Raw genomic sequence first — 21,025 nt, forward strand, 5'->3', positions numbered from 1 at the left:
ATCATCACCATTGCCACCAAGCTTAAGGGGAGGGCAGCAGACTGGTATGTACAGATGTGCCAGTCGGAAGCCCCTGAACTGGAGAAATTTGACGAATTCCTCTGGGCCCTACAGCACCACTTTGAAGATCCACTAGCTAAGGAGAGGGCAAAGCGTGCCCTGAAAGAACTCAAGCAGGGATCGAGAACCGTGGCGGATTACGTGCTGGAGTTTAAAGTGCTAGCAGGGAAAGTGGAAGACTGGTTGCAGGCAACTGTAATAGAACTGTTTAAAGATGGTTTAAACACCGAAGTGCTGCGCTGGTCGCTGGGACGAGATGACCCGGACAGCTTGTACGGGTGGATCCAGCTCACTGGAAAGGCTGAGCATGCCCACGAGGTGTTTGCGCAGAGAAGGGCAATGAAATCGGCGCGGGATGGAAAACTCGCCCACCCTTCGGCTACCGTAGGTCGATCGGGACAACGCTCATGGGAAGAAGAGAAGGAGCGGCGTTATGCAAAGGGGCAATGCCTGCACTGCGGCAAAGACGGTCACCGCGCAGCGGCGTGCCCGAAGGGGAAGGGTGAGGACCGGCTGGGAAAGTCGACTGCAAAGTCCCCCTCTCTGCCAAGAAAGATGAAAGCTGCGGTGGCTGACAGTGGGGTGGACAGCATGCCATTCTACGGGGACGAGGTTGAGCCTGAATTTCCCCAGCCAGCGGGAAACGCCAGCTACCTGCCTTAAAGGGCGCCGCAGGGCAGGTGGTAGAGGAGGGGCGCGAGCCTGCTTCGGTGAGTGGAAACTACCGCATTCTCACTGTGAAAGTAAAGTTGGGATCCAGCACAAAGACGATTGAAGTGTGGGCAATGATTGATTCTGGGTGCTCCAGGTGCCTAATGCATCCCGATGTGGTGGCTGTTTTGGAGTTGCCCACCTTTCCGTTGCAACGACCCCTGGCTTTCACCCAATTGGATGGATCCATAGCAGGGGGCAGACCGGTTACTCATTTCACCGGTGTGGTGGCTTTGCAATTGAGCAGCCACCGGGAAGGGTTGCATTTTGTAGTAGCCCCGGTGGGGGGTCCTTTGGTGGTTTTGGGTGTACCCTGGCTGGTCCAGCAAAACCCTCAGATAAATCGGACTGTCACCTTTAGGGATGGATTTTATCAAGCGCCGGAGGGAAAGGAAGCCCCAGAGGAAGTGGTGGGAATAGCGGCAGCTGCGACTCCGCAGTACCCAACCCCCCCTCTTGAGGGTCTGCTGGAGGAATACCAGGCGTTTGCTGATGTGTTTGGGGAGAAAGAAGTGGATCAACTTCCCCCCCATCGAAAAACTGACTGTGCTATTGAGCTGCTGCCTGACACCCAATTGCCTAAGCCAAAGATCTACTCAATGACTCAGAAGGAACTAACTTTGTTACGAGAGTTTGTAGACAAAAACTTGGCGAGAGGGTTCATTGAGCCAGCTAGCTCGCCAGTGGGGGCACCGGTACTCTTCCGCCCAAAGAAAGATGGGACATTAAGACTCTGTACCGATTTCCATGGGCTCAATGCGGTAACGATATCCAATAAATATCCTTTGCCCCTGATAAAGGACATGTTATCACATCTGGCTAAGGGGAAAATCTTCTCCAAACTGGATTTAAGGGAAACTTATTATCGTGTGAGGATCCGGGAGGGGGATGAATGGAAAACAGCCTTCAATTGCTCACTGGGTGCTTTCCAATATAAGGTCTTGCTGTTTGGGTTGGCTGGGGCACCTGGGGTTTTTATGCAACTGATAAATGAAGTATTACATGAGCATCTGTTTAAGGGGGTGTTGGTCTATCTGGATGATGTATTGATTTATACAGAAACTCTGGAGGAACATGTGCAGTTGATTAAGCAGGTGCTTCGTAAACTGAGAAAAGCTGAATTGTATGCTAAATTGCCTAAATGTGCATTCCATCAAACATGAATTGACTACCTCGAGTACAGGATTTCAGCCAAGGGTATAGAAATGGATCCTGCTAAGATCCAAGCCATCCTGGAATGGGAGAGACCCTGCACCTGCAGGCAACTTCAAAGTTTTTTGGGGTTCAGTAACTACTATCGGGGGTTCATAAGGGGGTTCGCAGAGACAGCTGTGTCCCTCACAGATTTGCTTCGGATGAAGGGGGTGGGGGAAACCCGCCGGGTTAAAAACCCAGGCACCCTACTCAGATGGACTCCTGCTTGTCAGGCGGCTTTCGATAAGCTGAAGCACTGCTTTACACAGGAGCCCATTTTACAACATCCTGACCCCTCCAAGCCTTTTGTGGTTCAAGTGGATGTTTCTGATTATTCCATTGGAGCGCTGTTATTGCAAGCCAATGGGGCGGGTTGTTTAAAATCATGTGCCTACCTGTCCCGCAAATTCTCTGAAACAGAGAGACGTTGGCATGTATGGGAGAAGGAATCGTTTGCAGTCAAAGCCGCCCTAGACACTTGGCGCCATTTGCTGGAGGGGGCTAATCATCCATTTGAGGTCTGGACTGACCATAAAAACTTGGAAGCCCTTAGTACGCCCCGCAAGCTGAGCCCTAAACAAGTTCGTTGGGCGCAATTCTTTAGCCGTTTCAACTTCAAACTGAAGTTTATTCCAGGGAAAAAGAACTTCTTGGCAGACGCCCTGTCCAGGCAGCCCCAGGACTCCGGCTCCGTGCCAGAGGTGGTCAGCATGCTGTGGACCCAACCACAGCTGGGAATGCAGGCTGTGACCCGTAGCCAAGCTCGTGCACAGCAGCCTGCTGGCACTGACCCCACCCCTCAGAGCTCCTTGTCCATTTCATCTCAACTGCAACAAAAATTTCTAAAGGAGCTCAAAACTGACACTTGGTTGCTAACCAATAGAGACACTGTTACTTTTGATCAAGGACTGGCTTGGAAGTCTGCTCACCTCTATGTTCCTGACAGCTTGCGAAAGGAGATCCTCCTCCGTTCGCACGATGATAAGGTTGCTGGGCATTTTGGCTTCGTAAAGACTTTGCATCTGCTTTGCAGACAGTTTTGGTGGCCGGGTTTGTGCAAGGATGTCAAAGACTAAGTGGCCTCCTGTCCTGTGTGCGCTATGTGTAAACGCAAAGTTGGGAGACCTCAAGGCTTGTTGCAACCAGTGGCCAACCCCACTTGTCCATGGGAGGAGGTCTCCATGGATTTCATAGTGGAGCTCCCTCCCAGCCAAAGAAAAACTGTTATTTGGGTCGTTAAAGACTATTTCTCCAAGCAAGCTCATTTCATTCCATGCGCCTCCATTCCTTCAGCGCCACAGTTAGCCCGCCTCTTCCTTGTACACGTGTACAGGTTACACGGATGCCCCACCCGCTTGATTTCGGACCGGGGTACACAGTTCACCTCTCAATTTTGGCGGGCATTTTTGAAACTGTTGGGCGCTAAGCAGGCATTGTCCACAGCGTGGCATCCTGAGACTGACGGGGCCACAGAGGCGCTAAATTCCACACTGGAACAGTATTTGCGGGCTTTCGTGAATTACCAACAAGACAACTGGGTGGACCTCCTTCCCTTTGCTGAGGTTGCCTACAACAACGCTGTTCATCAAAGCACCGGCCAAACCCCTTTTCGCACCGTGTACGGCAGGGACTTTGTCCCAATTCCTGAATTGCCACAGCCGTCTGTCTCGTCTGCTTCTCCATCCGACTGGGCAACACAGCTGGCGGACTCTTGGCCAATTATTCAGCAGGCACTAGCTGACGCCCAGTCTGCTTACAAACTGCATGCTGATAAAAAGCGTGCCCCGCACCCGTCTTTTCAAGTCGGGGACCAGGTGTATTTGTCTACCAAGTTCATCAAGTCCTCTCAACCATCGAAAAAACTGGCACCTAAATTTGTGGGTCCCCTTCCTATTCTAGCCCAGATTAACCCAGTGACTTTTAAACTTGACTTGCCTCATAATCTAAAACGTTTACACCCTGTTTTTCATTGCAGTTTACTCAAACCTCTCACTAGCTCTGACCGCTGGCATGATCAACCTCCTCCTCCTCCCCCCATCATGATTGATGGGCAACAACACTTTGAAGTGAAAGAAATTCTTGACTCTTGCCGGCTTCGCAACACACTGCAGTACCTCGTTCGCTGGAAGCATTTCCCCCACCCGGAATGGGTGGCTGTCCCTGATGTTGCTTCTCCTCTTCTTGTTCGTCGCTTCCACAATGCTTACCCTTCCAAACCGGGTCCTTAATTTTTTTTGGGGGGGCAGTATGTCATGTTCACCGTTTCAATGTGCCTGGTACATCGTAACGCCTCGCATGCCATTTCCATGGAGGGGGCTTACTCTGGGAGCGAGTGGATAATTCCACTCTACTGAAGTGTTATCTCTTGGCTGCTGTATTGGAATGTGTTTGGGTTAAGTCATGGATTCAAGGTTGTTTTCCCAGGCTAGGCTAATGGTTTCCAGCACCTGGGTGAGGGTGGTTGCTAGGGGCGGGCAAGGGAGGGGTTTTTCCTCAAGCAAGGAGATTTAGTTTGTATTTCGCGCGCTTTTGCTCATTCTCAGCTTTCTTCGTATATGCCATAATATCCTAAATAAATCAGATTTCATTTAAGCAACCTCTTGTGAGTCTGAGTGTTTGGGCAGGCAACCATTACAACCACCGTCTATAAGCCAATTGCTTTTCAGTGTAATTTTGTTCTGGTCTCCATTTCAAATGTACCCTTGGTGAAATTCTCCCACACTCACTCAAAGCACTCACTCATGTTGCACACTTTTCTTTATACTCAAATAGCAAAGAAAAAAGGAGAAATATTTTTGTTAAAAAGTGGTGGTTGATTTCTATTGTGGTGGAAACAAAAACAAAAACAAAAACAGTATTTATGTGTGGGTAGGTGTGCTTTTTTAGGAACATTAAAATACCAAATAGTATTTTTTGAAATAATTAACTGGTATTTGAGGGAAGCACCTACCAAAAGTCACTTTCTATTTTGTTTTGACAACAAATGTTCTTTTGTATTCAGGTCTGGTCTTAGGAATATAATGTAACATTTGGGGAGGAAAATGAATCCCAACAGGCTAGCACTGGAGGTCAAGATGGAGAAGATCTGCACGGCCACCATATACTTCCCCTTGGTGCTCAGATAGGTGGGCACAAAGGAGAACCAGACACTGCAGAAGACCAGCATGCTGAAGGTGATCAGCTTGGCTTCGTTGAAGGCCCCAGGGAGGTTCCTGGCCAGGAAAGCCACGGTGAAGCAGATGGTGGCCAGGAAGCCCATGTATCCCAGGGCCCCATAAAACATGGTGACCGATCCTTCATTGCACTGCAGAATGATCTCTCCAGACTGTGAGTGCATGTCAGACTCAGGGAAGGGGGGGAAAGCGCCCAACCAGATGCTGCAGAGGACAACTTGGGCACCAGAGCAAGAAAGGATGAGGGAGTTGGCCAGGCTCTTCCCCAGCCATCTCTGTACTTTATTCCCTGGTTTTGTGGCCAAGAATGCTAACACCACCATGACTGTTTTGGCTAAGACAGTAGAAATGGCAACTGAGAAGATGCTGCTGAATGCTGTTTGCTGCAGAAGGCAAGTGGCTCTCTTTGGCTGGCCAATAAATAGGAATGAGGTCAAGAAGGAAAGCAGGAGGGAGATGAGGAGGATGTAGGAGAGATCCCGATTGTTGGCTTTGACGATGGGAGTGTCTCGGAATTTAATGAAGATTCCCAAGACTAAACCTGTCACCAAGGAGAGGAACAAGGCAAGAGAAGCTAGGATGATCCCCAACTTTTCTTGATAGGACAGGAAAGTTTCAATCTTAGGTATACAGTCATCTTGCTTGATGTTTGGATGCTGATCTGCTGGACATTTGGTGCATTTTTCAGCATCTGAAAATAAAAAGATTGACATCTGCCATAAAGCATGTTCTTCCATCAGATGCATAGTTGGAGTGAAAGTGGTGATGGTGTGGACGAATATGTGTGGAGAAAGGTAGTACGCAGCACCACTTAGGGATTTTAGGTAGTGTATGGTGGAAGGACTAGTGCCAAAGGCAAATGAGAATCCCTGCCACACCTTCCCAGGAAGAGCTGCGCCTGCCGTTAGAGGTTGCGCCCTTTGCATCCCATATTCCATGAACCACCTTTCAGAGATGAGATCCAAAGCCCTCGGCGGCCTTCCCACCAAGGACCCAGGGAGAGATGGTCATTGAGACCTCCCACATTGGACTAGCTGAAGCACAGGAAGAAGTCGAAGGTCAGACTCCAGACCCCAGTGCCCCTTCCAGGTCTGATACCTTTATGAGGGAAGATACTTCTCCAGGAAACCCAGCTGCTGGTCTTCACATGTAAACTGGCTGTTAGGGAAGCTGTTTATTAAATTCTCCTTTGCAAGTGTCAGTGTCCCCCTCCCCTTCGACCAAGGAGATGGCCGGGTCTTCTGTCTGGACAGCATCTATCCCGGCTGATGGATCCCCCTGTTTCTTTATGCTCCCACCCATGCCAGGGAAGCAAGCACCAGTGGCTTCTGTCTCCTTGGGCATCTCTCTTGAGGGCTGATGAAAAAACCCAGTCTCAGTTTGACCGTTCTTCCTGTGACTCCAGCTAGACGTCTGGCGCTCTAGCCAGAAGTCTTGTCAGTGTCACCCACTTAAAAAGTCCCTCATTTCACATGGGGAAACTTGTTAAAAGAAAAAAGGAGGGAGGGAGGGAGCGAGGGAGGGAGGGAGGAAGGAAGGAAGGAAGGATCCACTCCATTGCTGGACCTACTAAACAAAGAAGTCCAGCCTTTTACTCATGCTTTAATGGATGGAGGGAAGGGAAGGGAAGGGAAGGGAAGGGAAGGGAAGGGAAGGGAAGGGAAGGGAAGGGAAGGGAAGGGAAGGGAAGGGAGTTCTTTGTTTCTCCAGAGACACCAAGAACAAATGGCAGAGGTTCATCAACATACAGTACAAGATGAAGATCAAGAAATACCACCTTCCTTCTAATGCCAGACCATCATTGACCCTGCCTTTTAATGTCCTGCTCCCAATTTAACCTCCAAGATTATTTCTTATCACTCCCTATGAAATAAATTATACATGTTCTAAAAAAATGAAGAACAAAGAAAGCCAAATTCTAGAAATGCCTATCAAAATATCCTTTCATCACAACATTTCAGTCTGCCCCTTTGTCCACTATCACTCACCTTCCTGGGAGGAGATGGTTCCTTCTGCACAAGGAAGACAGTTGTAGCAGCAGATGGGCTGCCCTTCCTGAGCCACCTTCCTGAATCCGGGACGGCAGCTTTCTACACACCGGGAAGGAGGCAAGGGCTGAGCAGAGAGAGAAAGAACATCCAGAAAATGAATTTACTTCCAGAAAGGAGTCAAAGGAGAAAGGACTTGGTCTCTCCAGTTCAAGCTTTAGCTTTGACTCATTGGAAACCAATTAGAGATGTGAGGTTTATCAAACAGAGTGAATTGTATATTCCTTCTCTGTTTCTCTCCCACACACACTACAATTTTTAGGCTTTGGTTTCAAATTTAGATATCAAATTTACCAGGGAAATGTTGGATGGATTTGTTGCTTTGGCTAAGTAAACCATGTTATCTGCATGACTGGCTCAGCCTCCCTCCCTTTCCATAGACTAAGTGAAGAGTTTGTGTGAAAATTGAGGACTATATTTTTCATGGCCACCTGGACAGCTGATAAAGAGGAAGTTCACACTCTTGAGAACCTGCTAAGTTGACATGAAAACTCAAAGGCACAACCTCCCCCCAAAAGTGCCATCCCGTTGTTGTCGCCACCTTCACTGGACCGAAATAAACACCATTCCCACCTTGTTCAGCATTTCCATCTGTGCGATATTCTTCCAGTCCATGGTAAATTTGAAATTCTGGGATGTCCATCTTTCTAGACTCCCACATTTCACTCTCTTGACAGATTTGTTGGGGAAAACTACCCAGTTCACAATATCCAGGTCAGCTCTCAAATCCCCTTTGTCATCCAAATATACCCCATCCATGGAATTATTGTGAAAGTGAGAGTTTTGAAGGAAGGAGTGAAGCTGGAAAGGAAATGAAAAGAGGAGTTTGGAACGGGCATCGGACGTCCTTGGAAAAGACCCCTTGGTCTACGCTGGGCATCACCAGAACATTTCTCCCTCTCTGCTCAAGGCCCAGGTTCCATTTTCATTTGTTGGGAGAGAATCGGTAAGCAGAGGAATACTAACACCTCTAACTTAGTGTTTAAATGTGTTGATCAGGACAATGATTGTTGGAATTAGATTGGGGTATTTTTCAGAACAGTTTAACTTTTCAGAGTAGATGACCAAGGCACCCACTTACAAAACTGATTCTCATCTGCAGGGGAAACATGTCTAATGGAAAAGAAATACCTGCCAAGCCTTCAGCCTTGGAGCTTCCACCTTCACGCCCCTGTTCCTCACTGATCTCTTGGGTCTGGATCTATACGCCGCGTTTAAGGCCCGTCCCACGGCCCAGACCGTGCTGTACGTGAAAGAGCTGTCCAGAGCCAGGATCTCATCAATCTCCTCTTTCCTCAGAGGCTCCAGTTTCTTCCCTTGTCTGCACTGTCCCCAGACTTTCACAGAAAAGGCATCCTTAGTGGGTGGACAGGTAAAGGTTTTCTTTAGCAAATTACTCATGTATTTGTAAAGGAGATTAAAATTATCATAGTTGGCCCATTTCCTTTTCTGTATAAGAAAAGAAAAAGTGCTACCAAGGTATTTCAAGGAGAACTTATGATACATCAAATCGATACTGAGATCCCAGTGAGCTGTTGTGATCCAGACTTTTCCTACAACACGCTCCTGAAAAAATGGAAAAGGTACTTGAACAGCCTGAAATCCTATCTGGAATGAACTCGTCTCTGCACCGTAAACAAACACATTGACCTGTCTCCATTTGTCATATTGTTCAAAATTGAGCATCAGCTTACCATCATTTAGACTAAAGCGTTGATATATAACCACACAAATGCCATTAGTTATCAGCATAGAAGTCAATGTCCTCACGAACCTCTCCCCCTGGGCAGTGTCTGGAGCCACCAGGCCAACCAAGGTCCACCTGAAATGGAGAAGCAGCTTGACCATCCCCGGGTACAAGATTCCCTCATCAGGGAGCATTGGGTGGAAGAAAGGGAACCGAGTTTTATGGCTCATAATCTGGGAAACAAAGGCGTACCTGATCTGGAAAGGAAAGAAAGACAAATTTATTCTTTGACCCCTAGAGCCCCAAATCACAATCCCCTCCCTGCTGAACACCCCTGAGCTGAAGATCCTTGGAGGCGGCTTGGCTCTCTGCTCATGCATTGTTTCTACTTGCTCCCTAATCACAGCATTTTGCTGCTCCAAAGAGTCGAAAAGGCTCCTCGGTCTGGATTCGGATGATGGCAGGGGAAACATGTCTGCTCTAACCCTTCCCTCCCATTGGGCACCTCATCCTTCCTCCACAAGGCCTCTCATTTCCATCATAACTCTCCACTCCAGGATTCCAAGGGAGGAGCCTGGGACTAAAACTTTCACAGCTGAATGCCATCTTCCCAGCAAAGGGACACCTGTGGGATTTTGTAGGTGCCCAACATGGTCGAAATCTGGATGGAGATGCCAGTCTCGGTCTCTTCAAGAACGGCCACGATGTTCCTCTGCCTTCCACACTGGTAGTTGGGAACACTGGCCTCCCCGGCCGAAAGCAGGTCCAGCAAAGCCTCTGAAGTCATTTGTGGATTGAAAAAGCTTTCGTACAGTGTGTAGCCCAAGGTGATGTTGGGTAAGAGCTGGGCATTCTGGTTGATGTCCTGGATGGCGAGAAGGAAGGGCAGAAGTTTCCAATAAAGTTTGGATGTTGTCCTGCAATTGTAAACATATGGATGAAAATAACATTTTATTGAACCGTTCTTCCATGGTAAGACTTTTAGTTCACTCAGTCACAAGTATGTTTCCAGACAGATAGCAAAAGAATGACAATAATACAAAAATCGTCAAATGTTAGATCATCTTTCGAAGGCGCTCTCTCAGCTGGTTACAGGAACGCCTCTTCTGAGGCTGTTCATGATTCTTTTTCTGCTTCCTGTTTTCTTTACTTTTAACTGTAAGCCACCCAGAATCACTCAGCCTATAAATTGTATAAATCAACCAACCAAACAACCAATAAATGACCTCTTTTCACTCTTTCTTTAAATGAAGTTACCTTCTCCAATACTGCATAGCCGGAGAGACAAATATCTGTTGTCTTCCAAACGGTTGACAAGTGCATGAGGTATAATATTTTCATTTAAAAAAAGATCCTTAGGCACTTGGCAGGAGCGTGTGAATGAGAACTGGAGACATTTGCAAACTCCACGCACGCAGGTGTTCTTAACTGGGACTCTTTCACCCCAGCAGCAAATTTTGGTGTGGAAAAACAATGGCGGAGTCATCTCTGACGCAGAGAGAACATGCAGTATCGCTCTGTGCGTGGAGCAGGGCACCCCCCAGAGTCCAGCTCAGCTCCGGGGTGAGGTGGAAGGAGAGACCGTTCTGTGCCTGTCTGTCCACTCTCTAGCTCTGCTCGTAGGACGCAGAGGAAAGCGGATGAGGGCAAGTGCCTTGATTGGGTTCTTATACTGGCAGTTCAAAGTGAGCTGCATCCCCTGAAGTGTGTAAAAGGGACCCCAAGCTAGAACCAGAAAGTTAGCAAAAGGAGCCAATCAAAGCTCGAAATGAGCTTCGTCACCTGCAGAGAGTAAAAGGCTCCCCAAGATAGAACAAGCAAGTAAGTTAGCCAAAGGAGCTGATCAAAGTGATAGTGCCTTGTGTCTTTTGAGGGCTGGAAATGTAGAAATTAGTTGGAAATGGAGGGGCTGTAATGCAGCGCAGGAAGATCGACTTACCTGGAAAACTTCATGGAGGGACTGTTATCAAAGCTTACTAGCTGAAACCAAGCCTTCATTGCAGAGACGATGCCGCTAACCAAATAGTCTCCCGGCTTGTAGAGATTCTGCAGGTCCACTTCGCCCTCCTCCAGAGTCAGGAGGCATTTGGCTCTGCGCATCCCACAGGCGCCCTGTGGCCACAGAAGCAGAAGAACCAGAAGCCTCAGCAACATGACTTGTGCTCCCGGCTGAGCCTCCTCTGTGGCACTTGCTTTTTAACAACAAAAGGGGTGAAAAGTTGGAAGAAAGCAAAACCCCTCCCAGGACAGAAGAGTCCAGCCGAGGGAGACAAACACAGCTGCCGCTTGTCCTGAAACCACCCCGGATTCTCCCTCTGTCTCCAGAGCCATTTATGCCCCCAGCGTTTCTGACGGAGACTCCCCCCGACTTGGCTTCTGAGTCTGGTATTGATGCCCAAACATTTTCTGACGTGTTTGTGTAAGATCTTCTGAGTGTGCAGAACCATCTCTAGGGGCTTAGCATAAAGTCAGCAAATAAATCACTGTGATTTGGATGATGGCAAGGAAGAGAAACGCCACCTGAACCCTGAACGGGTCAACAGGCAGGTGCCCAAAGGGAGAACTCACAGATGTGGCTCCCACCTCTGGAGATGGGCCAGCGAGGGAGACTGAAGAACTTGGCCCAGAGTTTCCAATAAGACACTGCTGGGAAACCCAGGTTCAAGATCGATGTTTAGCGTGGCCATCGAAGAGTGGCCTATTAATATTTATATTAATAAATAATAATAGTTTAGTAATAATATATATTAATAGTTGAATTTTTTGTCTATGGGAATTTGCAAATAGGTCGCTAGGTAGCTGTGGATCCCATTCAGAGATGAGCAATAAGTCTCCGTTTGGAGACAGACAGATTTGGGGATCATCAAAATAATTTCCTGTTGATCTCAGTCTAATCCTCACTTCTGCTTCCCATAAAGTCCAGCAAAGTCCTGAGCAGGAGACGTTTTGCTCAGTATGAGCTTCATCAGCACTTTGGCTTCAGGTTCTGCAAGCCCAATTCAAGTGTAACTTTTTTCTTTTCTTTTATTTGCTTGTGGAGCTGAACTAACCAGCTTTATTTCTGTATTTCTTTTGTAAATATGGCATTTATTATCCACAAATTATGTGTCAGCTTGGAAACCCCTGACACAATGATCTAAAATTCAGGGTCCTTGCAGTCATTCAGAAATACGCACAGACCCACACAAAGACACTTATTTTGTACACTCGAAAACAAATGATAGTTGAAGAAAAGAGGACTTGGTGCTTTTTTCCTTTTGTTTTGTTTAAAGAACATTAAAGTGTTAAATCCCGTTTACTGGGATTAGTTCCTGATATTTTGGGGAACCTTCTACCCAAAATTTACTTTATTAATTTGACATCAAATATTCTTTTGTATGTGGATCTGGAGAAAATGATGTAGCATTTAAGGATAAGGATGAAGCTCAGCAGGCCAGCACTGGAGGCCAAAATGGAGAAGACCTGCACAGCCACCATGTACTTGCCCTTGGTGCTCAGGTAGGTGGGCACAAAGGAGACCCAGACGCTGCAGAAGACCAGCATGCTGAAGGTGATCAGCTTGGCTTCGTTGAAGGCCCCAGGCAGATTCCTGGCCAGGAAAGCCACCGTGAATCGGCTGGGCAGCCAGGAAGCCCAGATAGTTGAGGGCACCATAAAACATGGGGACAGAGCCTTTGTTGCACTGCAGGATGATCTCTCCAGATTGTGAGTGCATGGGAAAGCTGAGGGCTCATAAAGATAACAGTCTCTCCAGGATGACAGTGCAGGTCACAGTCAGAGAAGGAGGCAGAAGTGCCCAAGCAAATGCTGCAGATGACGACTTTGAGAACAAAGCAAGAAAGGAAGTGGGCCAAGCTCTTCCCCAGACATCTCTGCCTTATATTCTGTGGTTTTGTGGCCAATCTGCACGGTGATTTTTCTGGACAAGACAGGAGCTGAGAAGATGATGCAGAAGGTTGTTTGTGGGAGAAGGGAGGAAGGGAGGGAGGGAGGGAGGGTGGGAGGAAGGTAGGAGGGAGGAAGGAAGGGAGGAAGGGAGGAGGGAGGATGGAGGGAGGAAGGAAGGAAGGAGGGAGGGAGGAAAGAAGGAAGGAAGGGAGGGAGGAAGGAGGAAGGGAGGAAGGAAGGGAGGAAGGGAGGAAGGGAGGAAGGGAGGAAGGGAGGAAGTAAGGAAGAAAGGGAGGGAGGGAGGATGGAAGGGAGGAAGGGAAGAAGGAAGGAAGGAAGGAAGGAAGGCAGGGAGGGAGGGAGGGAGGAAGGAAGGAGGGAGGAAGGAAGGAGGGAGGGAAGAAGGGAGGGAGGATGGAGGATGGAGGAAGGAAGGAAGGAAGGAAGGAGGGAGGGAGGGAGGGAGGGAGGGAGGAAGGAAGGAAGGAAGGAAGGAAGGAAGGGAGGGAGGGAGGGAGGAAGGAGGAAGGAAGGAAGGGAGGGAGGAAGGAAGGAAGGAAGGGAGGGAGGGAGGATGGAAGGGAGGGAGGGAGGGAGGGAGGAAGGGAGGAAGGAAGGAAGGAAGGAAGGGAGGAAGGAAGGGATGGAGGGAGGGAGGATGGAAGGGAGGGAGGGAGGGAGGGAGGAAGGAAGGAAGGAAGGAAGGAAGGGGGGAGGGAGGACCCCAATTTCACCTTTCCACTGCTGAACCTGTTAAAAAAAAGATTCCAGCCTTTCATCATAATGTCAGAGGAGCAATGAAAAGCGATGTACAATGGAATCACGTGCAGGCCAAGGACCACTTAGCACACCTTCTGTCAGCAGAATTCACAAAACTGGAAAAGTTGTCACCCAATCTGTCCAACGTAAGCTGCTTCGTGCAGATTCATACACACTTGCACCCTTTTCTATAGACTGCGTGGCAGAGAGGAGGTGGGAAATCTTTTTTATGAAGAAGGTGTACTCAATTTCTATTCTTTCTTTTTTTTTACCATGGCAGTGGTGAGGGTTGTTGTTTGAGGGGCTCCGTTGGGACATTTGTAGTGTGCTTGATGGTGAGGTTTTTGAAAGTGTTGGGAAGTGTCGGGGGTTGTGAAGTGAGCTTTGGAGAGAGTTGGAAAGGGTTGAAGAGTTGGAGAGCTGAAGTGGAAGTTGGAATGGAGCCGGGACGGAGAGGCAGAAGTCAGAGAAGTGGAGGTCACGTGGGCTTCTTGGGGGACTGTGTTGGGTGCTGGGAGACGGATTTCTGCCTGACCCCCAGATCCCCCATGGGCTGCACTGGGACCGCCCTCTCCCAATGCCTGGAGGCTGTTAAGGTCCGGACGGGGAGCGACAGGTTGAAGTTGAACCTTGGCAAGACGGAATGGCTGTGGGTTCGGGGCTCTTTCTTTTACAGAGAATTACCATCTTTGGTCTTGGATCGGGTTGCGCTGCCCCAGATGGACCTGGTGCCTGACCTGGGGGTTCTCCTGGACCTGTGACTCCTGCTTGAGGAGCAGATGGCAGTCGTGGCCAGGAGAGCCACATGGATTTTAATTCTGTAAGCCGCCCAGAGTCACCATATATGGGCGGCTGTATAAATTTGTTTAATAAAATGAATAAATAAATTCTCATTTGGAAAAAAAAAGGTCTTGGTGTTTTGTGTTGTTCTTTCCCCTTTGTTTTATTTTAGAAACATTAAAGTGTCAAATATTATTTCTTGAATTATTTACTGACAGTATGGGGAAACACCTACCCAGGGCCCTTTTTTTATTTTAACACCAAATGTTCTTTTGTATTTATATTTGGGGATAGAAATGGGTGATTTTCCCCAACTCCACCGGAGGATTTGCTAGATGAACAGCTACCCAAGCAGCCTTTAGCTGGACCCGTTGCCATCGTTCCCACCTCCAGATGCCCTGCAACAGCTGCCCAACCGAGACCAACGCTGCTCCAGGTAACTGGGAGTGGGGGAGCTGAACCAACTAGCACACCACTGTCCCCGCAGGTAAGGGGGAGCACCTTGCCAACCTCAGTCCCAGCTGCTCCAAATCAGCCACTGGGGTTCTGATCCTTAATTAATTGATCCTTCACACGTTCTCCAGAATCCCTCTCCAAATCTCATTCAAGGATGGAATTACAGAGTGCTTCAGCTCCAGCAATGAAATTAAACTAGGAAGTGGTGCAGCATGAACCTCCTGCCAGAATTATTCGTAGATGATTGAAACCCCTGAGATCAGGATCAAACATAGGATCGTTAGAACGATCATCTTGGAGTTTTCCTGGCCTCCTCACATCAGTTGATTGTGAAAATGCCGCAATTGCTCTGTTAAGAGAATTTCCAATGTCACGCTCCCCGAACAAAAGGTCGAGAACCACTTATTGGACTTGCATCCATCTTCCAGCAATCCATGTCAACCCGCGAGTGGCCAGCAGGGAGGGGGAGCCAGATTGGAGTGTGAATCATTTTGTTTGGGCTAGAGGCTCTTTGCCCCAAGGTCATTGGGAGAGAAACCATTCCAGTCATCTGCTGACATGGGAAGGAGCGGCACATACCTAAGGGGGCAGTGGGGGTGTGGAATTTGAAGTCTCTGTGATTTCAAATGTAGAAATGCATCGGAAATGCCGTTCACAACTTTTCTATGTACTGAACGCTTTGCTTCATTAAATAGATTTCTAAGCAACAGCTTATGAGTCTTAACTGAGTGAAAGCTCGAGTGTTCCAGTCATCACACCCAACCTGAAGAGAAGTCTCCCATTTTTTCCATGGACCATGCACAAATTCCTCCACAGACAATCATTCACACCAGCATCAATTTCACCCAATCAATGCATTTGATTAAATGACAGGCTTAGCGGGAGATCCTACCCTTGCCCTCTTTCAGATTGTCACAGTGTGACAGGGTTCTTTTTGAACTGGGGGCGTATTTCACTTTGCACAGGCAGCAACTGTCACAAAAAAACAAGACAGTGAAGGCTTTTATGCTTTTTACTATATACAGAGATGTGATTTACTGCAGGTGTTTACAACTTGTATATACAACACAGTCCCAGGGTTGGGTTTACTCCCAGGACTCCCTCCCAGAGACTATTCTGCTCTGATCTCTCCTCTTTCCTTCCCCTTTCTCTCCATCTCCCTCCCCATTTCTGACAAGAGCGAGATTGAGAAGAAAGAAATGGGCTGGAATTACTGTCGTGTGCTCAGTGCAGCTTGACTTTCACCTGCTCAGCCAAACATCTGCTGCTGCTTCGTTGGGGGAAGAACCTCCCTCAGGGTCTTCTGCCCTGTTCCTCCCCAGAGATCAGGGCTTCAACACCGACAGCTGATCCCCTCCATCCCCTCTTGGGTCTTGGGTGGGGCTCTTGTCCCTCTGTGTCAGGGCAGCCACGCTCCAAATAAATCACAGACTCACTTAGATAGTCTAAGGATTTCAGGATTTATTAGAACGGATTGCATGCAAGAAAAAAGACGGGAATACTTGTGCATTGACAGGTTGCCCTGTTCATACTTTGTTGGCGGACGTTGTGCTTCTTCACCCTCGGGCCAGGACTCGATGGGTGCTTGAGGTTGTAATGAGTTGGTTGATGGGCGATGCCGGTGCTTTCCTTTGTCTTTCTGCCTTCGTCCGGATCAGATGTGTTCAGTGGGGAAATGGGGAGATGTTTCCTTGATCTTTTGCTAAGTGTTTAAGTTCTGTCTGATGGGCGCCCCCATTATGTGAGGTGTGTGACTGTGTTCCTTGTGGAATGATGTGTTGGTTCCCTTGTCTTTTTAATGGTTATCAATATGATCCGAGAGTCTTCCCTTTGTATTGTGCTTCCCTTCCAGACATGGGTGCTTTAGGGATTATGCCTACCTCTTCCTATTATGCATGCTTCCCGTTGTGATGCCCATAGGCCGTGCAACGGGGAGCATGACACTCTGGGTCTTCTCTTCCCTTCTTCCAGGGAGGGAAGCCACCTGTGGACCTTTATTCTCTCTCCTCAACCAGGAACCAACAACTGCTCTGCACACTTAACTTCTCTAACTTTTCTCTCCAGCCCCTCTAACTTTTTCTCTCCTCTCCTTCTCTCTCTCTCTCTCTCTCCAATTCTGAGTGAGATGGGCAGTATGTCCCCCAGCAACTGAGGAGGTGGGTGTCTCCCCAGGGCTGTAGACCCCAACACCTAGATACCAGGCTGGACCAATGGGGTTGCCATCTTGCCATCTCACCACACCAGGACAGCTCATCAGGGCTCGTGATAACACAGCTGCCCTTCAAAGCCAAAGGTGAGCTGCTTCTCCCTTTTTACTTAGTCCACATCCTGGCTCATGATAGCAGAACAGCAGCCAGACCAGGCCACCAAAACAGATATTCCTCACAAATGCAGAAAAATGCACCAAATGTCCAGAAGGTCAGCATCCAAATATCAATCAAGATCACTGTGTCCCCAAGATTAAAACCTTCCTATCAGATCAAGAAAATCTGGGGATCTTCCTGGCTTTCATTGCCTTGTTCCTGTCTTTAACCACAGGTTTTGGGAATCTTCATTAAATTCCAAGAAATGCCACTCATCAAAGCCAACAACTGGGACCTCTCCTACATCCTCCTTCTCTCCCTCCTGTTTTCCTTCTTGTCCTCCTTCCTGTTCATCAGTCACCATCCGTTCTTGCTCTTGTCTCCAAATGGTCATCTGTGGCATCTGGCTGGGCATTTCTGCACCATTCCCGGACTCTGACTTGCACCCTCTACCTGGAGAGATCATCTTACAAAGCAATGAAGGCTCTGCTGCTCTGCCAACTCCATCATCCTTTCTTGCTCTGGTGTAAAATTTGTCATCCAAAGCTTTTGGGGGACTTCTCCCTCCATCCCTGACTCTGAGATGTACTCACAGCCTGGGGAAATTTCTACAGTGCAGTGAAGGCTGTGTGGCCATATTCTACAGGATCACATGGTCAGATGGCTGTACAGGTCTTCTCCATCTTGGCCTCTGGTGCTGGTCTAGTGGGCTGCACCATCTCTGAATGATGAACATAATTCATTGGAACTATTTGGGGCCAAATTCTCCCAGGCTTAACTTTCAAGGTTCCATCCTCATCTTGGTCACCTGTGAGTTAACTCATTTGCAGTTTGTAGAGGTGATGTTTCTTCTCCTTACAATTATCCAAATCACAGTGATTTCCTTGTTGCCTTTCTGCTAAGTGCCTTGAGACTCTTCTGCAGTCTAGCTGAAGATAGGACACAAGCATGTGAAAAGCATGTTTTGAAGGCAAGATCAGCCTCAGAAGCAAAGCCGGGTGACGTCTATGTCAGAGACACAGGAAGCCTAAGTGGCTCTGGCGAGGGCAGGTCCTAGGGGGTCTCTTAAGGTACGTGGGGCTGCGTTTACTTCCCTCCCCTTCAGTCGTGGAATCTTGGCTAGGCTGATTCTGGATTTGGAATGCCCCTGAAGCGTCTGACTTGGAAGAGGGCTTTGGTTTCTTCCACCTCTTCTTCTTGACCTTCCTTGAAATCAGACACCGTGCAGGAGGTTCAGTCAGGAACAAGTCACGTTGCTGCTTGTAATGTTGTTTTCTTCTTATTCTTGGCCAAAGCAGGTACAGTACAGGAGGCTCATTGAGGACCACAAAAAATCATGTTGCTGTTACTTCTCCTTGTGCTCCTTTTTTGGCCCCAGAGAACCTGTGGGATGCACAGAGCCAAATGCCTCCTGCCTCGGAAGATGGAGGAGGTGGACCCACAGAATCATTTCAAACCAGGAGCGTTTATGATTGGTGGGATAGTCCCTGCAACCAAGATCACATTTCAAGCATTAAGCTTCAACACAAGTCCTTCAACTGTACTATTCACGTAAGTCCATATTCTGAACCTTTTTTTAGCCACTTCATGGCAGACTGATTTTAAAAGTTCCAGCCCTCCTCTCTTGCCAGACATTGTCCCTTTGATCTATCATTTTTCCTCTCTTCCTTTCCTATTTCATCTGTTTGGATTTTACACCCTGCAGCTGGTGAGTGCAAAACTCATCATGTATCGTCAAGTAGGCATCCTCTGTTTTTCTTGGCTCTGAAGAATAAACGTCCACTTCCCTTGGATAGCACATATCCTTGGATAGTTCCTCCCTTCCTCCTTGGAGAGGTCCTCCCTTCCACCTTCCCCTTGGCCCATAAAGGGATCAACATGGACACAAAAAGGCAGGAATTCTATATTTTTTTCCACCTTGAAAATGAGATAACCTCCACAATCAATTTTCTCTACCAATATTCACTGATTATATAGGAAGATTCTGAGATCAGAATTTATTTAGTCTTAGAGTCCCCCTATCTCTGTTATTCCCATTTTAAATTGATGCCAGATACCCTAAACCTATAATGATTTACATACAAGTTGGAAATTACTTTTGAAATTTATGCTTTAATGATGTTATATTTGATATAGAAATATAGGTCAAACCTCCAACTGCAGTCTAATAATAATATTCTAATATTTGTATTAATGTGGATTAATAATTAATTTTTTTATTATTATTATTATGCTAATTTTGGTGTGTGTATGGCAGAGAGATGGGCTTAAATGAATCAGAAGTGTTATTCTAAAAGCAGGCTAAATAAAGTATTCCTTACACTGATTACCTTCTAATGTATTTATACTTGCAGGATTTTTGCAACAGAATACTGGAAAATCCTGTCCTTCCTTTTTGCCATCCAGGACATCAACCAGGATTCCCACCTCTTGCCCAACATCACTCTGGGTTATAATATTTATGAAAATTATTTCAGTGCACAAATGACATCAGAAGCTCTGCTGGACCTGCTTTCAGACGGGGAGGCCAATGTCCCCAACTACAGCTGTGGAAGGCAGAGGAACACAGTGGCTGTTCTTGAGGGGGCTGAAACTGACATCTCCATCCTCATTTCTACCATGTTGGGCACCTACAAAATCCCTCAGGTGAGTCTTTGCTGGGAAGATACTTTTTAGTGATGCAACTTTCAATCAGAGGTCCTCTCGTATAAATGAAAAAAAAAAGAGTGATAGTGGCTCTGAGGATGAAGGTTCAGGTTACTCAAAGGAAGGGAAGATTTAACACAGACATATTCCCTCCACAATGGTCCCAGTCCAGAGTGGGGAACCTTCTCGTTCCTGGAATTTGGAAAATTCTCCACTGAAGAAGCAAATGGGAAGGGATACAATGCATAAAGCAATGGGTGAGTAGGTAAGCCATTAAGGAGTGGAACTATCCATTCAGGCCAGAATTATTATTTTAAAATTTGGATATTACACGTATCAAATAAAATACTATTTCTCATTCCTTTTTCAGATGAATTATAATTTTGTTTCCCAGATTCTGAGAGATAAAACCCGGTTTCCGTTCTTCTACCCGATGCTCCCTGCTGAAGGAGTCCAGTACCCAGGGATGGTCAAGCTGCTCCTCCATTTCCGGTGGACCTTGGTTGGTCTGCTGGCTCCAGACACTGACAATGGACAGTTGTTCATGAGGATGATGACTTCCATGTTGATCAGGAATGGCATTTGTCCAGTTTTATCACAAACCTTTTCCAAAACTATCCACCACATTTTCATAAGTGTTGGCCCATACCGCAATTGGAGACAAGTGAATGTCTTTCTTTATGGTGCTGAAGCTTATTCATTCAATATTGGAATAATCATTATACAACAAGTATTTGAAACTTTCAAGGAACCGGTTACAGGAAAAGTCCTGATCACAACAATCCGATGGGACTTCACCATTTTTTTGACACATACTAACTTTCCCATTCAATTCATCCATAGCATTTTTTCCTTTCTGATGAAGAGAAACCACATGGCAAAATATCGTGGGCTTGCACATTTTTACCCTACCATGCGTTACCTTGCACGGAAATCTTTTAGATGCTCCTACACCAAGGATGCCTTTTCGGTGAAGGTCTGGAGACGGTGCAGAGAGAGAGAAGAACTAGACACTGTGCCACAGGAGATAACTGATCGGATCCTGTCTCTGGACAACTACTTCACTCACAACACCATCTGGGCTGTGGCCCGGGCCTTACATGCAGCCCATTTATCCAGATCCAAGATGACAAGGATCAAAGGTGGGAAGAACCTGGAAACTCCAAGGCTGAAGGCTTGGCAGGTATTTCTTTTCTGCTGCACGTCTCTCTCCTGCAGCTGAGAATCAATTTTACAAATGTAAGAACTGGGCTTCTATTCCGACAAATTCATTCGTTCAAACACAGAAATGGAATTGAATTCCAACTTTCCATTCCTCTC

Source organism: Candoia aspera, chromosome 2 (assembly GCF_035149785.1).
Source record: "Candoia aspera isolate rCanAsp1 chromosome 2, rCanAsp1.hap2, whole genome shotgun sequence".
NCBI classification, from domain to species: domain Eukaryota; kingdom Metazoa; phylum Chordata; class Lepidosauria; order Squamata; family Boidae; genus Candoia; species Candoia aspera.